General features: G+C 49.5%; 1 protein-coding gene across 1 annotated transcript in view; it reads right to left on the bottom strand.

The window, feature by feature from the left end:
• SDS (serine dehydratase) overlaps positions 1-2,740 on the bottom strand; it is a 12,539-nt gene extending 9,799 nt beyond the window's left edge. The window contains exon 1 of the mRNA XM_017543345.2: positions 2,610-2,740. The gene's annotated coding sequence lies outside the window, so the exon portion shown is untranslated. The remainder of the gene's footprint in view (positions 1-2,609) is intronic.
• Between the last annotated feature and the right edge of the window lie 4,565 nt (positions 2,741-7,305).

Genomic DNA, 7,305 nt, shown 5'->3' on the forward strand with positions numbered 1-7,305 from the left:
TTTTGAGACGGAATCTCAGTCCGTCACTCAGGCTGGAGTGCAGTGGCGAGATCTTAGCTCACTGCAACCTCCACTTCCCAGGTTCAAGCGATTCTCCTGCCTCAGCTTCCCGAGTAGCTGGGACTACAGGCGTGTGCCACCATGCCTGACTAATTTTTGTATTTTTAGTAGAGACGGGGTTTCACCATGTTGGCCAGGCTGGTCTCAAACTCCTGACCCTGTGATCTACCTGCCTCAGCCTCCCAAAGTGCTGGGATTAGAGGAGTGAGCCGTGATGCCTGGCTTGCTGTTGTTTTGTCACATTTTTGGGTAGTTTGCTACACTGGAACAGGAAGCAGAATACTAACATAATTTGTCCAAAGTCACACTGTGAGTGAGCCAGGGAGGCAGAATTTGAACTCGGGCAGTTGGTTCCAGGGCCCAGGCTCTGTCTTTGACCCACGTGTGTGGCTCAGGCTCCCACTTCTGGATGGGCTGTGGCGGATGAAGCGGCTGAGGTGGCCCTGGGTCTAGCCACAGCCACGTCCGCCCACGAAGCCTTTCCGTCTTCCCCCCCAACCCCGAGAGTCTCAGGGTGGATTTGGTTCTCCTCGACTTGGACCAGGCCAGAAGAGATCAGCAGGTGTTGGCTGAGGGGCTCTCTGGTCCCCCCTCCCTCCACCATCCCAGAAGGCCAGGAAAGGGTGGCTAGCCTGCAACTCATCTCCAATGGCACCCTGTCCTGGGCACTCCTAGCTTAGACATCCATCCCTGCTCCCAGAATGAGCCAGACATCCCTCGGTCAGAAGGAGAGTGAGGAGTGGGGATCCCAACTGCCCCACCAGCCTGAGCATCCCCCAAGTAGAGCACCCCTTATCTATCTGAATTAACTGACATTCAAGGCTTGGGAGGGGGAACTTGAACAGATGCCCTCTCCCCGCTGGATCTCTTGAATAAAAGTCAGAGACTGGGCCACACTCCAAAACAGGATGTCCCTAAATGGGAATAAACTCTCAGCTCCTGTTAATCCCCAAACAACAGCATCCCTGGACTGACTGATTGATTGATTGATTGAGAATCTCCCTCTGTTGCCCTGGCTGGAGGGCAGTGGCCCAGTATTTATTTATTTATTTATTTATTTATTTATAATCTCCCTCTGTCGATGCAACCTCCGCATTCTGAGTTCAAGCGATTCTCCTGCCTCAGCCTCCCAAGTAGCTGGGATCACAGACGTGCACCACCATGCCCGGCTGATTTTTGCATTTTTAGCGGAGACAGGGTTTCACCATGTTGGCCAGGCTGGTCTCGAACTCCTGACTTCAAGTGATTTGCCAGCCTCGGTGTGAGCCACCACACCCAGTTCTAACTGACTTGACATCGAAGCCGGTGTTGGTCACCAGGGCCTGCCGTCAGGGACACCCAGGGCGGGGGTGGGAGAAGCCGGCAACGGAGACCCTTTTCAGGCGAGTTAGAGGCGAACCTCCCGCCATCTGTTCCAGGTGGCGCAAATGGGATGCCTTCAGGTAAAAGGCCAGGGCTCCCCCTGCAGGCAGCCCCTTCCCTTCCGCGGCTCTCCGTAAAGTGAGCATCTATTAACCACCGCCAGCCTGCCAGTCCCACCCTGCCCCAAGGATCGCAAGACTTCAGAAGAGGTTGTGGCTGGCCAGGAGGAGGGAGGGTGCCCTGAGCTGCTGTCTGCCCACTCGACTTAGTCGGAAGCCACCTTCCCTCTCACTTGGCTCACTCAGTCGATATGAACGTTCATGAAATCTGGGCTGGGAACCTCAATGGCAGGTCATCTTTCACCCTCACAGCCACCTTAGGAGTAAGGCTCTACGCTCATCCCCATTCTACAGAAGTGGAAGCGGAGGCACGGAACTGGACACAAACTCAGGCAGCATTTATGCCTAACTCTCTCTTTATTGCTTTTGCATGTTATATTCTTATATTCTGAAAAGTAGAGCTATATGAACGAGCTGCATTTTTATGCACCTGTTTTTTACAAATTTGAGACAGGGTCTTGCACCCAGGCTGGTGTGCAGGGGTACAATCATTGCTCGCCGCAGCCTCGACCTCCTGGGCACAAGCAATCCTCCCAACTCAGCCTCCCCAGTAGTTGGGACTACAGGGATGCATCACCAAAGTCTATTAATTAAAACAAAAAAAAATTTTTTTAGGTCAGGAGTTCAAGATCAGCCTAGGCATGATGAAACTCTGTCTCTGCTAAAAATACAAAGATTAGCTGGGTGTGGTGGTGTGTGCCTGTAGTCACAGCTACTCGGGAGGCTGAGGCAGGAGAATCGTTTGAACCAGGTAGGCAGAGGTTGCAGTGAGCCGAGATTGTGCCACTGCACTCCAGCCTGGGTGACAGAGTGAGACTCCATCTCAAATTATATATATATATGTATATATTTTAGAGTTGAGGGTCTCGCTATGTTGCCCAGCCTGGTCTCAAACTTGTGGCCTCAAGCAACCCTCCTGCCTTAGCCTTCCGAAGTGTTGGGATTACAGGCATCAGCCACCTTGCCCAGCCTCAATGGACTCTTTCTGTGTCTCCGTCTTCCCCTGGGAAACCACAGGCTAGGCCGGGACACTCCAGTCCTGAGATCAAACAGGATGGGGCCACTTACCTGGCAAGGCGATGGGTCTGAGCAGCAGGCAGAGCGAAGACAGCTAGGGAGGGAGGGATGGACTGAGTAGACAGCTTACAGAGAGAGGTCCACAGTCTTCTGAACAGTCCCAGGGGCGACCCTGGTCCTGGGCTTTATTCCCCCAGCACCTCGGGGCAGCCAATGGGGCTCCAGGGCTGGTTACACCCCCAGCCAGGACCCACCCCCTGGCCCCAGGCCACTGGAGCAAGCAGAAGAGAGGCGGAATCTGGCCAAGCTTCCTTCTCTGGCAGCTTCTTCCTGCTTTCCCCACAGCCCCCTCCTCCTCCCTCTTTCCACTTCCCCTTGTCTGTCCTCAGTTTTGTGAAAGAAAAATAAAAATTTGGGACCCCAGCTCACTATGGTAAAAGAAAAGGAATTAAGCGAAAAGCTGAGTCATGCAAAAAAACTGCCTTTCCTTTAGTTCCTAAGCAGATAGCTTCAGAGTTAAATGCTGGCCGTGCACTTTGGGAGGCGGAGGTGGGTGAATCACCTGAGGTCAGGCGTTCGAGACCAGCCTGGCCAACATTGTGAAACCCTGTCTCTACTAAAAACACAAAAATCAGCTGGGCATGGTGGCACGTGCCTGTAATCCCAGCTACTCAGGAGGCCGAGGCACAAGAATTGCTTGAACCCGGAAGGCAGAACTTGCAGTGAGACAAGGTCGCACCACCGCACTCCAGCCTTGGCAACAGAAAAAAAAGGTTAAATATCCGCACATGTTGCTACTCTATGTTTACCTTATCTTATGTGAAGCGCCAATTTATTGAGCTCAAGACAAGTAGTAGCTGAGTATTTCCCTACCTGCTCCTGTTCTCTACAAACAATGGATTCCGTAATGTGACCTTACCCTCCTTCTTTCCCCTCCCTTTAAGTACTGATACCCTGAAGTCATCTCTGGAGAAAAGCATAGACCTGTATCCCAGGTGCATTCTTAACCATGGCAAAATAAATTTCTAAATGGATTGAGACCTGTCTGAATCTTTTGGATTTTTTTTTTTTTTTTTGAGACGGAGTTTCACTCTTGTTGCCCAGGCTGGAGTGCAATGGCGTGACCTTGGCTCACGGCAACTTCCGCCTCATGGGTTCAAGTGATTCTCCATCTGGGATTACAGGCATGTACCACCATGCCGGCTAATTTTGTATTTTTAGTAGAGATGGGGTTTAGTAGAGATGGGGTTTAGTAGAGATGAGGTTTCTCCATGTTGGTCAGGCTGGTCTCAAACTCCGGACCTCAGGTGATCCACCTGCCTTGACCTCCCAAAGTGCTGGGATTATAGGCATGAGCCACTGAGCCTGGCTTTCTTTTTGATTACAGATTGGAGACTCATGAAAGGGACCCTGGGTGGAGGTGGCCCTGACCTTTGACAAATCTCCTACTCGTGCTTGGTACCAGCTTGAGCTATCTTTTTTTTCCTTTGAGACAATCTCCCTCTATCACCCAGGCTGGAGTGCAATGGCACGATCTCAGCTCATTGCAACCTCTTTCTCCTGGGTTCAAGTGATTCTCCTATTTCAGCTTCCCAAGTTACTAGGAGTATAGGCATGTGCCACCACACCTGGCTAATTTTTTATTTTTTTAGTAGAGACAGGGTTTCACCATGTTGACCAGGATGGTCTCGAACTCCTGACCTCAAGTGATCTACCCGCCTCGGCCTCCTAGAGTGCTGAGATTACAGGCATGAGCCACCGCACCCAGCCTTGAGCTATCTTGATTGCCCCCCAAAACAGGACAATTTGCTGAGGCCTGGGAGCTCCCCATCTCCAGAGAACTCCTGATCTCCCCAAATTGGTTGATAGCTAAAGTTGATGTTTCTGTGAAGCTTCTTTTCTGAGTATTACTCGCTTCCAATGAGGAAGGTGAGTTTTCCGGCTTCCGCGATGAATGCAGGCAGGCAGCTCCTTTTTGGAGTTTCACTCGTGTCCGGCAGGGAAGGCGAGTTGAGTTTTTCCTTCTTCTAGGGTGGCAGAGAGCAGCCTTCAGCCTGGGCCCCATGACCAGAGGTGAAGACTGACAACCAGCTGACCTGAATTTCTCCTTGCTGTTAGAGCGCTCAGTGGTCTTACACGTTGCTGGGTCGTTGGTTCCCTTCGTTTAACTGTTTTCGTTTTTGTTGTTGTTTTGGTCTTTTTCCCATTGGATTGAACCAACGCCACTTGACTTGGTCAAATCTGAAGGGAAGTTTAAATGATGATGAACATGGCCTCATGAATTGGCTAAATTCCCACAGCTGGGGAAAAAAAAGGAACAAGAAAAAACAGCCAGCAAATAGCAAGAGAAAAAAAAGAGGGAGAGAAGGATTTTGACTACCTGAGGGGCATTAGCTACATTGTTGTACCCAAGCGAGTCAAGGAATGCGCCACCCTCTGAGGTTGAATTATGAGTCCTTTATTAAGCCGGCGACCGAGAGGTGGCTAAGGCCCAAAATTCTCTTGGCCCCGAAGAAAAAGTTAGGTGGTCTTTTATACCCTAGTTTTAAAAGGGAGGGGAACCTAGCTGAAGCAAATTTTTCTCAAAAGCAGAGTAAGCAAAGAAGTTAAAAAATAAACTGATACATGAGAAATAAAACAGTGCCCGGTGCGAGGGGCAAAGCTGTCATGGAAGACACGAAACTTACAGATAACGGGGGCTCTGGGCCCTCGACGGCACCTGCATTCCCAGGCTCTGCTGGTGCCGCTTAATTCGGCCTCTTATCCACAAATGCATTCCTGGGTGCCCAGTGTCAGCCTGCCCCAGCTGCGTACTATAGTTACATACTTAATGGTGAGAAAATATCTAAAATGAAGAAGTGAAGAGGGAGTCTGTCTGGATCAAGAAGCTCACATAAAGCCTGAACAGCTTTTAGTCTGAGAAAGACAGAGTTAGTTTTAGCTGGTGAAAAGCAGGTTATCAATCACAACGTCACAAGGCCATCTTTTGCTAGTCAAGCCAAACGGAAAGAGGTTGCCTGGCTGTCACCTCACTCTAGTTCAGTAGCTGAGAGTCTGTCCCTTCTTCACCCTTTTTCACAGCCTCCCAAAGTGCTGGGATTACAGGTAAGAGCCACCCCACCCGGCCAGGATCTTTTTCTTTTTTCTTCTCAGTCGACTGAATTCTGTTCTGTCCAGTTTACCCCTGCTTGTCTCCTTTCTCTGCCGCCCTCTACAGCTTGAGGGGCCTAAAATAATTTCGAATGATTTCTGATTTGATATTTGTGTTACTTTTGAAATATCAGCAGTTTGTCCCAGCTAAAATACGGTAATGCGATTTAAAAGGATTTTTTAAAGATCGCAATGGTTAAAAGCGTAATTAAAGGCAAATACCCAAGATGTGTATGTTTGTTTATTTATTTAAAGGGCCTTAATGCATTTTTTTTTTCTCTCCTAGGATCTGTTTTTTTTTTTTTTTGAGATGGAGCCTCACTCTGTCACCCAGGCTGGAGTGCAGTGACGTGATCTCAGCTCACTGCAACCTCCACTCCTTGGGTTCAAGTGAGGAAAGAAACCCCTCTTCCCTGTCTCTTGTCTCAAAGAAGGATGAAGTAAAAGTTGCGACATAGCAGGCATGAGGTCAGCGGCCTGGAGGTCAAAGATTAAAACCCCCCCAACCCTTAAGATCAAAGATCACCTGAGCTCTTAAGGGTGGGGGAGATACAGAGAAATGCCCTCTACTGTTCCCATTCGATCTTTCTCAAACCCCCAAACTTACTTCATTGATCAGACCCACTCACATGTACTTTCTAAAACTGTAAACCCAAGACCCTTTCACATGTAATATCTAGAGTTGTAAGCCTATATAGAGGCAGAGGTTTCCTTTGTTAGGGGAGCTTGGCTGTTAGGCAATTATGCCACCTTGCTCCCGGCCCAATAAATCACCCCTTCCTTCCCAGTTCGGTGTTTGAGAGGTCTGCTTCTCGTGGCCACTCCTGCTACACAAGTGACTCTCCTGCCTCACCCTCCCAAGTGGCTGGGATTACAGGCGCATGCCACCACGCTGGGCTATTTTTTTTCTGTTGTATTTTTAGTAGAGACAGTATTTCACCATGTTGGCCAGGCTGGTCTCGAACTCCTGACCTCAAGTTATTCACCCACCTCGGCCTCCCAGAGTGCTGACATTACAAGTGAGAGCCACCCTACCCGGCCAGGATCTTGTTTTTTCTTCTCAGTCAACTGAATTCTGTTTTCTCTAATTTAGTACTGCCTGTCTCCTTTCTCCTGCCACCCTCTACAGCTCAAGGGACCTAAAATAATTCCCAACAGCTTGGGATTCCTTAAGGAAAACAGAGAAGGTGCCAGATTCCTTTTTGGGGAGAAAACTCTGTTTTTCCTTATGGACCCCTAAGAGTACAAACAGATAAGTTCCTCTGAGATCTTCGACTGCTACCTTTTGTAGTGCGTTACCTGATTTTTTTTTTTTTTTTTTCAAGACAGAGTCTCGCTCTGTTACCGAGGCTGGAGTGCAGTGACGTGATCTCAGCTCACTGCAACCTCCGCCTTCTGGGTTTGAGCAATTCTCCTGCCTCAGCCTCCTGAGTTGCTGGGATTACTGGTGTGCGCCACCACACCTGGAAAATTTTTGTATTTTTAGTAGAGATGGGGTTTCACTATGTTGGTCATGCTGGTCTCGAACTCCTGACCTCATGATCTGCCCGCGTCAGCCTCTGAAACTGCTGGGATTACAGGCGTGAGCCACCATGCC

This window comes from Cebus imitator, unplaced genomic scaffold (genome assembly GCF_001604975.1).
Source record: "Cebus imitator isolate Cc_AM_T3 unplaced genomic scaffold, Cebus_imitator-1.0 Scaffold8, whole genome shotgun sequence".
NCBI classification, from domain to species: Eukaryota; Metazoa; Chordata; class Mammalia; order Primates; family Cebidae; genus Cebus; species Cebus imitator.